The 15,969-nt window shown below is 44.5% G+C and overlaps 1 protein-coding gene across 7 annotated transcripts in view; it reads right to left on the bottom strand.

The window, feature by feature from the left end:
• The window catches only part of syt7 (synaptotagmin 7), a 202,941-nt gene that overhangs the window by 161,158 nt on the left and 25,814 nt on the right, over positions 1 to 15,969 (bottom strand). Inside the window, exon 1 of one of the 7 annotated variants that reach the window (XM_031900273.1) lies at positions 1,769 to 1,851. The gene's annotated coding sequence lies outside the window, so the exon portion shown is untranslated. 7 annotated transcript variants of the gene reach the window in all.

Below are 15,969 nucleotides of genomic sequence, written 5' to 3' on the forward strand. Positions count from 1 at the left end.
CAGCAGCTCTGAAAGAGAGATTATTTGTATTAGCTGCATAAAACTGGCCATAAGACAGAAGGTTTGCTCGTTAGATGACTTGATTGAGCACCTATGTATTAGGATAAAGGCCATACACGGGCAGATTTAAGCTGGTGATTCAAGTCCATCTTATCTGCCAGTGTATGGGGACCCCCGATGGCCCTACCCGACTGATATCTGCCCAGGTGTCCATTGGGAAGGTTTTTCTTTTTTTAGTTGGACCGTTCCTATCTCTTTGTATCTTTGTAACTCGAATGTTTGGCCCTAGGGCCAAAAGATTGAATTAGCCCAATATTGTCCAACTTAAGTGGGCATATCAGGGAAAAATCTGCTTGTTTGATGATCTCGCCAAAAAAAGCAAATCTTATAATGTATGGCCACTTTAAGTCATGTTGGCCAATGGCAAGATTATAATGGGAACATATGTTGACCAATAGTTGGGAGAGGACAACCAACTACCACCTCCCCCCAAACCATTATACACAACTGCCACTTGATCCACAAGCCTCATCACCCCCTCTGCTCTATCTGTATTCCTCCTCCTCACTGCCGGGTCCAGACTGGCATCCAAAATAGACCCTGGCATTTTAAGTACACGCCCCCCACCAGTCCAAAAGAGACTGTCTATGGCATCTTACAGCAGCCCCTCTGGCATTTGATTCAGGAGATGCTGAGTTGGCAGCTAAATAATCCAATGTATAGCCAACTTACAACTTATATTTTCGAATGCGCTAAAAACAGAAAAATGGTGCGCCTATTTATTAAAGAGTGCAGGTCAAAGTATTACATCACAATGAACTTTAAGACGTTCATTGAAATCAAAAATGACCAGATGCACAGATGAACTTTGATTATTTTCTGTTTCTCTTTGGCAGAGAAGCTGCCACATGTGACACTGGCTAAAGGTAGTAGATAAGGAAAGGTGAGAACAAAGGAAGCTACGGCAAGTCTGAAACAGCCATTAATACCTCAATATAAGCAAGTGAAACAAAGCAGAAGGCTATAATTTTACATTCAATTCTTAACATTTCCATTAGACAAATAGCATAGAAAAATAATTGTAAGAGAGTGGAATTCATTGCGTGCCAGCTATTCTTTATTCCCTGTCGCTGCTTTGCATGGCTGGGAAAATTGCGCTGGATCTGTTCCTTTAATAAAGCTCTCTCTTATGCACATCAACCTGTTCCTGCTTTGTTTCACCCATTGAAAAAGCCCTTAGTGAAGAAGCCAACAAGCTTTGAACTGCTAAAATGAAGATAATTACATTGTGCTTGTCCTGGCTTCAAAGGCACACCGGCAAAAATGCAAATGCGCTCATTGGCTCCCAAACCTTGTCAGAAGCTGAGATTTAAACCCCTACGGTAAGAAGGCTTGGGATCCTTTGCTGAGATCTTGGCTCTGTGTATTGCCATAGTAGAGCACATTCTTCACACTAGGGGGGGCACTAAGGTAATGCTGCTGAAAGTATAGCTTTGTTTCTGTTAAGCTAACAATAGTGCTACTGACACTTTAAAAATTCACTGTGGCCCCCTACCCACCCCCTAACTTGAGCATCTGAATAAGCAGCTCAACCCAGTGCTCTTGCTTCTTGCACCCCTTAGCGATCTGACACTTGCGCCCCGGAATAATGCAAATAACCCCCCTGGTCTTGTTTTCCTATTTAGCCCATAAAAAAATATTAATATTCTGTCATTATTATACTCAAGAAAGACTATTTGGATGAGGTTTGGGGGAGAATTCTACTTACTCCTGGAAACCCGGCTTGAAGGTCATTTAGTGCAGAGATGCAAACCCTGATCCAAAGGGATCCAGGCTCAACCGCCCGCACCTGTCCCAGCCTCCCCCACTGCTGATTTACTGCTTTGGACAGGTATTCTAGGCAGATTCTATACATCTCAATGGAGGGGGAAAGTTAGGTTTAAGGTTACTGACAGCAGACCTGTAATTATGGGTGATTGGGGCAGTTCCGGTTTTGAACAGGACAGCTCAGTTTTTAAATTCCATGCTGACAGTATGAAGTTCTTGTTTCCTCTTCACTTTCCCAGTATGTAGCCCTGCACCTTGCTATAGTTGTAAGCAACCTGTAGCCCCCAGCAGCACCCTGCAGCATCTATCCACTACTACTACAGGTATCGGACCCCTTATCCGGAAACCCGTTATCCAGAAAGCTCCGAATTACGGAAAGCCCGTCTCCCATAGACTCCATTATAATCAAATAATTCAGAATTGTAAAACTGATTTCCTTTTTCTATGTAGAAATAAAACGGTACCTTGGAATTGATCCCAACTAAGATATAAATAATCCTTATTGGATGCAAAACAATCCTATTGGGTTTAATTAATGTTTTATTGATTTGTTTAGTAGACTTAAGGTGTTGAGATCCAAATTACGGAAAGACCCCTTATCCGGAATACCCTTAGTCCCGAGCATTCTGGATAATGGGTCCCATACCTGTACTACCCTGCATAGGCTGGCGTGCCGTCTATAGCAGACACAACATATGCACAATGTTTTCATCACAGCTTTACCAGGGCAACCCCATTAATGTTGCTCTTTGCAGTCACCCCAAGCTTATTTTTATTACAATGTGTGGAGCACCTGTTGTGATCAGTATGTTCTAACAAAAACAGATCACCGACAACATATTATTGGATGTGACCTTTTTCTCCATGATATAACTCACTCATCAGTCAAGGCAGAACACACTTACAAACACGTGCCTGTCAATAGACTCCATCTGCATAACTGGTCCTTGAAATGTAAAAATGATAAAATTGGACTTAAACACATGCATTGAATATTATATGGATATGTCAATGTTGCCTAAATAGATGGAAGGCAAGAACATCATACAAACTCATTGCAGATAGTGCTCTGGATGAAACCAAAACCTAGGACCCCACAGACAGAGGTGCCAGCCTTTATGCCACCATTCATGCATTGCTTCCTTTCATTCCCACCTACATAACAAAGGCAATCGTGCTCTCTCTTCCAGTGCTATAAAATTTCCAGACCACCATTTGTCCCATTTTGTTCCCTCCTACCATCCTACCCACTGTCTCTTCCTGATTTACCCTTCCTTTGTTATGCCACAATAGAATGAAGGTGCTAATGGATGACAATATGATCAGCTCATTCACCCACATTCATCCACATTACAAATCTGCTAGACCTTGTTTGCTATCTGAATTAAGCTCCTGGGAGTATTCCATCACTCTTACAAAAACCCCTTGCAGGTCCTTTCTGATTGGAATTCTCTTTAAGAAAACATCCATCATGGCTACCCACCATAACATCTATCTCATCAGGGAGGCTAAGGAAACTGCTCTCTTTCCTAAAGGTGCCCATACACGTAAAGATCTGCTCGCTTGGCGAGGTTGCCAAGGGAGCAGATCATCTCCCGATATCCCCACCTACAGGTGGGCGATATCGGGGGAATTTAGACTAATTCGTTTATTTGGCCCTTGGGCCAAACGAACGAATTATAACGACTGGAATAGGCGCAGTCGGTTCGGGGACCGTATCAACGAGCCGATGTGGTCCCTGATCCGACTGAATTTTATAACCTGCCCGATCGATATCTGGCCAATTTCAGCACAGTTGTTAGTGCCGATACACGGACCAATAAGCTGTCGAATCGGTCTAAGGGACCAACATCGGCAGCTACAATCGGCCCGTGTATGGCCACCTTAAGACCAGCATTGATTAAAGGTTCCAAATTCTCAGCATTGCTGACCCAAAACTGCTGCATATGGTGTCTAAATAAAACCCAACAGCGTGTAGCACAACTACACACCAGCAGTGAATTTCCCCTCTTCTTTTCAGTTGGTTTTATTTATTTATTTTTTAATCATTTATAAACACTGCATCCCTCAAGTTCTATCGCGGTGCGTGTATTGTGCCTTCTAACAGCCAAGATGCTTCCACTTCAAGACAAGCAGCATACATTACCTCTGTAATGGCAAGTCTGGGTGTGAAACTCTCTTAGCAACTGTTGCTTGGGAGGGAATTGGGACCAGCCCTTAATTTCTAACATTCATAACCTTGTGGCAGATAAGCTCGAGCAAACGATGTGAGGAATGACGAGCCTGAGAGGGAAATGTAGAAAAATACAATAAAAAGGACAATGCTTCTGAGGTATGTCAGAGGTAAAGGGTCTCCCCGTATTAAGCAAGGCAAATCAATTTGGCATTACTGATTACTTGTCTCTTGCCTTGTTGATGGACAGGACCTCAATCTGTGCTATGATTTTATAATGATGTTCGTTTGAGCCTGGGTATAGGCATATGGATTATATATTCTGTTTATTTAAATTTCACTGTTGGAAAAAAAACCACACTGTTGCATATATTACAGGGAGGCTAAATGGGGTCTACTTTCTAATAGAAACAGACCTGGACTGGGATTAAAAATAGGCCCTGGTATTTCAATTGTATAGAGGCCCAAAAATCCCCCCCTAGCCCACTAAATAGTGAGTGTCTATGGCATCTTACAGCAGCCCCTCTGGCCAGGGCCAGATTTGTTTTCTGGGCGCCCCTAGGCCACCCCCGTTGATCGGCCCCCCCAATGCGCATGCGCGAACGAGCGAACAACCGCTCGTCCCCCCTACCCCGCCCCCCCTGCACGCCCGCTAGCGCGCATGCGCATACATTTAAAGCCCCATACGGAGCAGTGGGGAGAAGTTCCCACTGCTCCGTATTGAAAAAAACTTTAAAAATTCCGTTGCGGTGGGGCGTTGCCGCCCCTACATTTCTGCCGCCCTAGGCCCGGGCCTTTGTGGCCTCTCCAACAAATCCGGGCCTGCCTCTGGCATTTGCCAGAATATTACTGGGCCTGATGGAAATTAGATCTTTATCTTCCACAAACTGGGCTGCCTTGGCCTTCCCTGCTGCCCGTGGCTAGAGGCAAGAGGGTGGGCAGTATTGCTAATGTAGAAAGCATAACTTCATACTAACAGAGCTGGATTTCCAGTAAAAAAAAAAAGGTTTTATACATTGAGTTATGGCATCAAAAACCATTGGTCAAAAACCTATGTAACTGCCAGTATCCTCAGTGCTAATTTTGCCATCAGGCAAGGTGAGGACCCTGCCTAAGGAAACTCTTGACCAAGGACAGCAAAAAGTTTCTTGAATAGAACCTGTGGGTATACCTCCTTCAAGGCTGTTTTTAGTTGGGGGTTCAGTTCTGGCCAACCTCAATGTACCAACTGTTTACCAGCAGCAAAATTGTTGAGGGCCACAATGGGAATCTACTTTGAGCAGCCCTAGTCAACAGGAAAAGGCCTGTGGCATAGTTGGCCTTGTAAAATGTTGGGATAATTGTAATGTAGCAGCTCCAAGTGTGTATAACAGGCCCCCTATGGGATCCAGAGCCATGGCTGGGACAGCCCACAACACCAATATGCTTGGCACTATGACTGATTGCAAAATAACAAGGTATAAAACCTTACTAGGCCCTACGTGGGGCCCGGAAGTCAAATGTTGGTTCTATAATGGGAAGTAAACTTGAGAAAGTCTGAAAACCACTGTTCTAAGTGGTCCAGTAAATAGGAAAATGTACTAAATACCATTAAATGTTAATGACTCTCCAAGAAGCCTCAGTATCTGCCTTTCAGGGGGATGTGGAGAGTGGCCACCTTCTATTTGAGAAGGGAGGTTTGGCCAGAGGAGGAAATTAAGATGCAGAAAATGAACTTAAATAACCTTAATGTTCCATTAGAGTCCCACATATTGCCCATGTATTCAGACAATGCCGGCTGCTTAATAAAGTAACAGAGCTTGGAACACTTATTGTGTTACATAACCTGGGAACATTGTGGCACATTTTAAAGACACATTAGCTATTTTTCATTGTTGTTGGTATAAAAATACTTTTTCCCTGTAGCAGGTGCTTATTTGTCTTTTTCAAACTGTGAGCGTAGGTAAGTAAATACCCAGCAGGCCAGGTGCCAAGGTGACCCTTAGACTAACTCAGCTATCAATACATTCTGGATGCCAATCTGTCGCATCAGGAGAATTTGGCAAAGTGCTCAGGATATGCTGATGCATTCAATGAATGTCCTGTATTTGCGCTGATTGGGTCACAGATACACAATTAAAAAAAAGAAAGACTGCGAGTGAACCTACTGGGCTGTTAAAGCAATAAATGAACTACTTAAAGGGCCAGTAGCACCATTCTGTTCATGCACTTATAGGCATGTGTGCTTGGGTGGGATTTTTCCAAAGTGGAGCAAGGGGTTGTGGCACCACCTTTGTGCCGGGTCCTCCTTCTCCCAATGCCAAAAACTTACCTCAACAGTATCCTGCTATAATGTCTCATTAGTGTGAGAAGGACTTCACCTGATGCTATGAGGCTGATTCTCGGCCTGCAGAAAATGCTTGCTGAGAATGAGCCCCTCCATTAACCTCAGCCTCCTACCTACCTGCACTAGGAAACATTGTGTCCACCCAGGCACAGGTAGACGGAGTGGATATTGGCTAAAAACAGTGAGAGTTTACATTTTCCAGCCGATATCTGCGCATATGCCATGATGATTCTCGGCCTGCACTTTTCCACAGACTGAGAATTAGCCCCATGTGGCATCAACCTTGGGTTTAAAAATATCCAGGACTGGCTCATTATCACCCTTATGACAAGTGGTTAGTTGATGTCACATACACTTGGGGATAATTTACGCCACTGGCAACAGGCAAAGGAAATCATCTAAAACAGTGATCCCCACCTTTCTTACTCGTGAGCCACAGTCAAATGTAAAAAGACTTGGAGAGCAACACAAGCACCATAAATGTTCATGGAGGAGCCAAATAAGGGCTGTGATTGGCTATTAGGCAGCCTCTATGCACCCTATCAGCTTACAGGAGGCTTTATTTGGTAGTAAATCTTGTTTTTGTTCAACCAAAACTTGCCCCAAGTCAGGAATTCAAACATAACTCCCTGGTTTGGGGGCACTGAGAGCAACATCCAATGGGTTGGGGAGCAACATGTTGCCCCTGAGCCACTGGGTGGGGATCTCTGCTCTAAAACATAAGGGTGGCCATACATGGGCCAATAAACGCTGCTAATTTGTCAACATCAGTGGTAGGTGGTCATTGACTGGCTATTTACAGCTGTCTTGTATACTTGGGCCTTAAATTGACTTTCTGAAACATCACCATCAGTGACATTGGCCTCCAAGGTAGTGGCATAATAATTCTACCCACCCAACCCATGCTCCCCAACAAATCCCCAATGCTCACTGATATACTACATAGACTGGACCTAGGGGTAGCCAGGCAGAAGTGGTATGTGCCCAGAACCCCATCTCCATTGTAACCTAGACACATGTCTCTTCTGCCTACCCCGACTTCTGGCCCTGGCCACCATGATGAATGCAAGTAGTAAATGACTCCATTGACTGGAGCTTCTGGCAATATTAATGAAACTTTGCTGGCGTTAATAACATCAAATAAACATAGTTAATTACTTCATTAAGAAATATTTTGGCACAGGGTTGCATAATTTAGAATTAAACTACACAAGCAAAAAACGTACACCAACTTCTAATTGTTATAAGTTGATGTGATTAGTTAATGGTTCAAAGAGTGGAGCTTTTCTGAATTTGACATTTGTTGTCCAATAGTTTTTCCTCCATTAATATTTCTTACTCCTATGTTACTTGACTCCACCTCCCTGAGTAGCAACCTTTATTTTAAAGGGCGACTAAACCTCAAAAGTGGAAAATAGCAGGAGGCCTGCAGCATTGTGCTTTTATAGGACTCTTTCAAGGCGCTTAGGAAATCCAGCAAGCGTTAAGCATACAAATTGTGCCTTTTAATGTCACCATCTAGTGAAAACCAGAAGACCCATCTAACCTATCTGCATCTATATTCGCTAATGTGCACCTAGAAAGGATGTTATCTCCGAGAGGAAATGAGGTGTATTTGCACAATTATCTGCTAATAGATGTATCTGTTCTGTGCGTTGCCGGCTTGGAAAAAAAAAAAATCCAAATGCATATTAGATATAAATACTCAGCTATAGATAGGATTTAATATATTCCTGCGTTCTTATATCAAAGGAGTGTTTAATTATAACGGTGCAAATTGCTGAACTTCCTCGCTCAAGCATACATTAAGTGATGCACTCAAATGTGTTCCTGCTGCGTCTGTAGGTCTCAGCAAATTAAGAGGAGGCTGGAAGCACTCTGGGCAGGGAACCTTACTTGTAAAATTCAATTATCATCTTCTTATCCTGTTTGTATTATGTTCCTCTCTGTTTGTTAAATCAATGAAGTATCTGGTTGGCATTAAAAAAAAGATCTATACATAGCCGACACATGCTTTCCATTCACGTCATTTTGGGTTGGCCCTTGCTGGCAGCCATATGTCGAAAATGGACTGATAATACATGTATTGACGATATGACCTCTAAAGGAGAACATACACATATGCAACCAAGGCCTTCAACTGCAGGCCCTAAGCCCGACCACTTAAGAATCTAGAATATATCTTTATTGTCATTGTCACATAGTAAACAACGAGATTTAAGAGTCAAAACATTCTGACTGTATCCAGTGTCCTTTCTCCAAGGTTTAAGCCATTGAGGGACTGGGGTGCATTCCAGCAGGGGTACAAATCATATGACAAGTGCATGGTCATCTCATTATGTTATAACTGCAGGTAGCCACCATCTGAACTGTCGTTACGTGCGTCAGATGCCCAACAATAGAACAAGATGCGTCTATCAGCCCTGCAGCGAGGTTTTTTTAGATGGGTTTTTGACTTTTGGTTGTGACCCTACAGATATCTGCAGCGTGCTTCTATTTATAAATAAATTGTCATATCACAGTCTCTTGCTACACTTACTAAGGGGAGGGGGTTTCAAAAATGGCTTCCACTCCAAAAATACAGGCACTCACATACAATGTGCCAACGGTCTTTACTTTTTGTGGGACATGCGGTACAGGATAAGTGAACATCTGGGCATGTTTTGGGCAAATCAAGGGCATTTCTAGCTGCTCCTTGTCTGCCCACACTATGGGGCAGATTTATGATATCATAAGTTCGAATCCCGAATGGGAAAAATTTCTGAAGATCGCAAATATCACGAAAATGCCTATGAAAAAATCGTATTAGTCACGACAATATCGTATTGGTGATCCGAAAGTCACAAAATTTCCTACCGTACAATTGTAAACAGCGGTAAAACCTTTCTGATTTTTTCGTGCAAGCGTACGAAAAGGTTGTGCGCCGTACGAAAAGTCATGCGGCGTATGACAAAATCATGCGGACGCACGAAAAATTTGCCGAAAATATGCTCGGAGCGTTCGTGCCTTTGTAAATGTGCCCCTATGTCTTGCACAGCTAATAAAAATGTTAAAAATGCAGCTAGGCAATATTTACTAGCCCTACAACCTGAGTATTCAGACCAGGCCCGGACTGGCAATCTGTGGGTTCAGGCAAATGCCAGAGGGGCTGCTGTAAGATGCCATAGATAATCAATATTTATTGGGCTGGTGGGGGGCTGTGGTGCCATAGACAGTCACTATTTATTGGGCTGGTGGGGGCTGTTTGGGCCTCTGTGTACATGGAATACCAGGGCCTATTGTGAATCCCAGTCCAGACCTGATCTAAACCTACAGTCAAAATAGGCCCTGGCATTTCAAGTACACAGAGGCAGAGCTGTCAACTTTTAAGAAGTGGGAATCGGGGGAATCAATTGCGCGCTGCACATTGGCACCCAGAATTTGACAAATTTGTCAAGAACATTGGGGGAATGAAAAATAATCTGGAGAATGCTATTGGTCATTGGGAGACCGGGGGAAAGAAGCCAAATTCTGGTAACTCCGGAGAAAATAGGGGGGGACTGGCACCTCTGAAGAGGCCCAAACAGCCCCCACCATGCCCAAAAATAGTGACTGTCTATGGCATCTTACAGCAGCCCCTCTGGCATTCCCAGTACCCAGAGGCACAAACAGCCCCCCCCAAGCCCAATAAATAGTGACTGTCTATGGCATCTTACAGCAGCCCCCAGATTGCCAGGCCGGGCCTGTGAGGATTCCATATCCCTCTTTCAACACCTGAAACTGCAACAAGTATTTGGTACAAAGAAATAACATTTAAATGCAATTATAATTACGAAGAAATATAAGTTGGCAGAACAAGATCATACTAATTCATTCAACTGAAATGAAAATTGCATTTTTACAAAAACCGTTCATTTTTACAAATTCAAAAAAATTGAAAAATAAAAACGTTGGAAGTACACCTTCCATTCACTCATTCAGCAGCTGGATTTTTTCATTTCTATTGTTGAGACAATTCAATAAATTCCAAAAATTCTGGTTCAAAGAGCTGGGATTTCAAAACATTTCGGATGACATATCTTCTATGAAAAAACAGTTTTAAAGATTCCCAAAGCAACAAAAAAATAAAAAGTTTTGGGCTTTCAACAATATTCCGAAGAAAGTCATGAATTCAGTGCGTCCCTATTAGGCAGAATGTTGGAAGTAGTGATGTGCAGGTCAGATGGGTTTGGGTCGACATTTGCACAAAATCTGTTGCTCGTATAGATGGGTTTGGGCTGAGCCCCCCCTTTCGCCCTTACTGTGTCCAGTTGCCGCTTCCAGCAGCCTCTATTTATAGGAGTGCTCTTGCTCCACATCGCCCCCTTCATGACATCAGAGAAGAGGCAGGTCTATAAACAGGGGTGGATTGCTGAGTTGAGTTGGGCGTGGGTTAGTAGCCGGCGGGTTAGGGTCAGGCGTGGGTTAGTAGTGGGTGGGTTAGTAGTGGGTGGGTTAGGGTCAGGCATTGGTTAGTAGCGGGCAGTTAGGGTCAGGCGTGGGTTAGTAGCGGGGGGTAAGGGTCAGGCGTGGGTAAGTAGCGGGTGGGTTAGGGTCAGGCATGGGTTAGTAGCGGGGGGGTAAGGGTCGGGCATGGGTAAGTAGCAGGTGGGCTAGGGTCGGGCATGGGTTAGTAGCGGGTGGGTTAGTGTCGGACATGGGTTAGTAGCGGGCGGTTAGGGTCGGGCGTGGGTAAGTATCGGGCAGTTAGGGTCAGGCGTGGGTTAGTAGCGGGCGGTTAGGGTCGGACGTGGGTAAGTAGCGGGTGGGTTAGGGTCGGGCATGGGTTAGTAGCGGGTGGGTTAGGGTCGGGCATGGGTTAGTAGGGGGTGGGTTAGGGTCGGGAATGGGTTAGTAGCGGGTGGGTTAGAGTTGGGCATGGGTTAGTAGCGGGTGGGTTAGGGTCGGGCATGGGTTAGTAGCGGGTGGGTTAGGGTCGGGCATGGGTTAGTAGCGGGTGGGTTAGGGTCAGGCGTGGGTTAGTAGCGGGCGGTTAGGGTCGGGCATGGGTAAGTAGCGGGCGGTTAGGGTCGGGCGTGGGTTAGTAGCGGGCGGTTAGGGTCGGGCGTGGGTTAGTAGCGGGCGGTTTAGGGTCGGGCATGGGTTAGTAGCGGGCGGTTAGGGTCGGGCATGGGTTAGTAGCGGGCGGTTAGGGTCGGGCATGGGTTAGTAGCGGGCGGTTAGGGTCAGGCGTGGGTTAGTAGCGGGCGGTTAGGGTCAGGCATGGGTTAGTAGCGGGCAGTTAGGGTCGGGCATGGGTTAGTAGCAGGCGGTTAGGGTCAGGCGTGGGTTAGTAGCAGGTGGGTTAGGGTTGGGCGCGGGTCAACTTTTTGACTTTTTGTTGCACATCACTAGCTAGAAGGAACACCCCTAGGGAGATTTTGGCACAGCACTGCACTAAACTTACTGGATCATTTGAAATACCCAGGGCAATAACAATTGCAAGTTGCTGTTATGCACTAATTCCAATAATAAATGTGTAAAATATGCAGCACAGAGTGTGCTAAACTTTTGCAGCCCTTATAGGTGTATTCCTTCTGACATCCCCCCTATGTACAGGTCCAAACTGGCGAATTGATCCCAAAGGGCAGCTGTAAGCTGCCATAGAAAGATGATTATTAAAAAGAATATACCAGATAATATACAGATAAGGGCTGCAGAGGTTTCAGCACATCCTGGTCCACAGTTCATTATGTAAATATTCAAACAAATGTCAGATGTTGTGCCAAAATAAACTTGGTGTAAGTGTAACAAATGCCTCATTTTACTAAAGCAACAGAAAGTGAAACAGTTATTTGTATTGGCTGGAATTTCATTTTTTTTTAATAAGTGAATTTCCCCACTAAACAGGAACGATTAGAAGATACAGGCAACATAGAGCCAGTAATTCAAGATGGCAGCAGTAGGGCAAAATGGCAATAGTCCGGTAGGATGGTGGCAATAAACACTTTATTTCAATATTGCTGAACCTAACGACCTTCAGTTCTTGCTAAAGTACAACCCTTATCATTTATATAGAGTAGTGATCCCCAACCAGTGGCTCAGGAGCAATATAGTCACTAGCCCCTTGGATGTCGCACCCAGTGGCCTCAAAGCAGCTGCCTATTGTTGAATTCCTGGCTTGGAGGCAAGTTTGGTTGCATAAAAACCATGTGTACTGCCATACACAGTCTTCTGTAGGCTGTCAGTCAACATAGGGGCTTCCAAATAGCCAATCACAGCCCCTATTTGGCACCCACAGTAACTTTTTGCATGTTTGCATTGCTTTCCAACATTTTTTGCATTTCAATATGGCTCTTGGGTCAAAATGGTTGGGGATCCCTGTCGTAGAGGATCTAACCAAGCCCACGGGCCCTGTCTTCATAGTTTAGTTGACCTTCTCTCTGTACTAATGATACATCCATGCCGTGGAGCAGATTCTATCTGAGTTATTTTTCCCCCCTTTGTGTGTTATGTTTTTGTATTTTCGATTGATATTCCTTGTTCTACCAACAGAACAAAGCACTGCAAGAGGAAAAGCTGATTCTGGGTGCAGAACGTTGTCCCCTGTGCCTCCTTATAATCTGCAGGTTGCCTAGCACTGAGCATACTGTTCATACATCATAATAGGAGAAATCCTGAATGTGCACTATAGCAGCCTCCACCTGTGGTTGAGTGAAATCTCCCAGCAACCCCTGGCAATAGAAGCCCGAGAGCCGCAATTTAGAAACAGCTGGAAGACCAAAGGTTGGACGTCCCCGGGGAGCTGAATTTCATTAATGCAGTTTTTTTTTCTTCTGTGAGCAAGTCCGCTCAATAGATAATTCTAATCAGAATATTTAGCGAGTCCTTAATAGGACCGTGGTCACTGTGTAACAGTATAACAGAGACATGTTTTACAACTTGTCTCCTGTCCAATTAAGGAGTAAGTGAAGCATTGACACTCACGTACATTAAATGGCTGCACGTTTAGCCCGAAACCTGGAGGAGCACAAAAGTCAGTAATTAGCGCGCGAGTTTTTTTGTAGGCCATACGTAGGCAGCGTGGGAATAAATTAAATGGGGTTCATCTGTCAAGCTGGAAAATGTTAACAGACCTCTATAAATTCTGTTTATATCCTGTTCTAATGGGAATATCAGGAGATAAATATATAAATGTTCCCATTGTGTGTTTCCAGTCTAGCTTCTCTAGGGTTTATGTTTTGATGCTGCTTGCCCCCAGTTGCTCTCCATTCACTTGACACCCGCTTCTAGCGATCAAAAACGCACCAGTGCATTTTCGAATGATGTTAGTACTTGCTGAGCAACCCTTGTCACTTTCCATTCAAGTGAATGAGGAGCGATTGAGGGCAAGTACGCAGGGTTTTGTTCACCACCACAGCCCTAAGGGGCACTGTGCTCAAAGCATTCCCATTGGAGCTGCACATTGACCCAGCCTGCACTCTGGCAGCCCAAACCACCCCAGGCGCTAATGATAAATGAATAATTAATGAAAATATTTATATAGGCTGTGCAGCATTGTATGGAGACTGTTCATCATTCTGTCCCCGGCTTGGTGAAAGTCACACTCTCAAGTCCCTATTTAATTCACACAACATACACTAGGGTCAATTTAATCAAGAGACGGCTAACCTGCCTGAATGTTACTGGAGTGTAGGAGAAAACTGAAGTACCCAGAAGACACCCACGCAAACCTAGGGAGATCATACAAGTCCTATACAGATACTGCTGAAGTTCTGGATGGCAGCAATGCCTACCTCCATGCCACCTATAGTCTATACATGCAGTCATTGGCTGGATTCAGGTATGGAGCTTGGACAAGGCTCTGGATGAATGGTTGACATGCCCAATAGGTGAATTTCCTTTTTAACCCGTGAGCCACACTCAAATGTACAAGGAGTTGGGGAGCAACACAAGCATGAAAATGTTCATGAAGGTGCCAAATAAGGGCTGTGATTGGCTATTTGGTAGCCCCTATGTGGACTGACAGACTAAATGAGGCTCAGTTTGGTAGTACAACTAGTTTTTATACAACCAAAACTTGCATCTAAGCCAGGAATTCAAAATGAGCAGCTGCTTTGGGGCCTCTGGGAGCAACACCCAAGGGGTTGGGGAGCAACATGTTGCTGTGAGCCACTGGTTGGGGATCACTGATCTATATGGTCACCCGTGCATAAGGTTGCCTCCTGGCTGGTATTTGACTGGCCCACCAGGTACAAAAACCCAGTTGTTGCACCCCAGATGCTTTCATGAAAGGTTTTTGAATAACATTAGCATTTTTTCTAAGGGGTGCCTTGTTGATTGTATTCACATTTTTCCACCCAGTCTACCCATTTACCTTCCCCATGTGACATCACTTCTACTCCCCCACACCAAGGCCAGTATTACATTAAAAAAAAGATGGCAACCCTGCTTGTGCATATCCCACTACAAAATGATTTGATCTGTGCTGGGGGCGGGGGGGGGGGCAAGGCTTCCCACAAATGCACATATTTGCATTGTAGGTCAGTAGGCTTCAGCTATACAGGGCTAACAAAGATGGCACTGTGTTTCAGCACAGTGGCATGACCCATGATGTCATAGCCACATCACAGTTCCGACCTCTAACGTCACCAACCCACCCCTCTGATGTCATTATCCACAGGCCCCGGGGGAGAGGCAGTGGCACAGGTAGGGTTGTGGCTTGGGTCGGTGGGGCCCACAGGGTTTTTTCCCAGTACCCAGCCTGCCCAGTCCAAGCCCGGCTCTAGGGACGTAGGCTGATAGAATAAATCAACTGAGGTCAGGGGGGTTGCTTTCCATAACTAATAGCTATAAACACTTTGGCTTTCCTTGTCCTTTAAATCAAGTGTTTCTTTGATTACCTTCAAATAAATAACAGATAAACAGAGGGTATACGGAGACTTCTGCACTGACATTGGGCTTTGCTGTTGCTAGTTTGTTTAATGCAAGCCGTACGCACGCCATCACATTACGTTAATAGCCGGGCTGTTAAAGCTATGGATTTTTTTCTCCTTATTTGATTCTTTAAATATCTCATGGTCAATAAACACACCCAATTATAACTTCATTTCCCATCAACCCGTCTTAGTGTAATTCTTTACCAGCGCATTCTGGTGGATTGCACTATCTTTGCCAATTAGAAAATGAGGACATTGCCATAAAGCGATGAAAGACTTAATACATCAATGCAGTCAGTGCTCTTTCATTGGCCAGTCAATAAAGACACACCTTGGTCTCATATCATTTACTTTTCTGGCAGATCGCCGTATGGTAATATCTCTTGTCTACAACAGGGCTTGCCAGGCCCAGGTACCTAAAATAACATTATAATGGCCAGTAATGGGTCCTTCTGCATATAGAAAATTCTTAGTATGACTTTTGTTGCTGAGCAAACTAAGTATTTGCTGCTAAGAGCGCTCATATCTCATCTAGAAGTTATTGGCCACCACAGCAAAATCCTTTTAAGATCCTGTCTACCTGTTACACTAATTTGTCATCAGCCAAGCACTTGGTCCCCTATACACATGGGCCCTTTATCAGTCAAATTATCTGCTTCCCCAGTTGTTACACCCCTGAAGATTTGATGAAAGGGTATAAGCTGGCAAAGCCAATGTTTTTATGATCATTTGGCCACTAGGGGCAC

The sequence above is a fragment of the Xenopus tropicalis genome, chromosome 4 (genome assembly GCF_000004195.4).
Source record: "Xenopus tropicalis strain Nigerian chromosome 4, UCB_Xtro_10.0, whole genome shotgun sequence".
In the NCBI taxonomy this organism is placed as follows: domain Eukaryota; kingdom Metazoa; phylum Chordata; class Amphibia; order Anura; family Pipidae; genus Xenopus; species Xenopus tropicalis.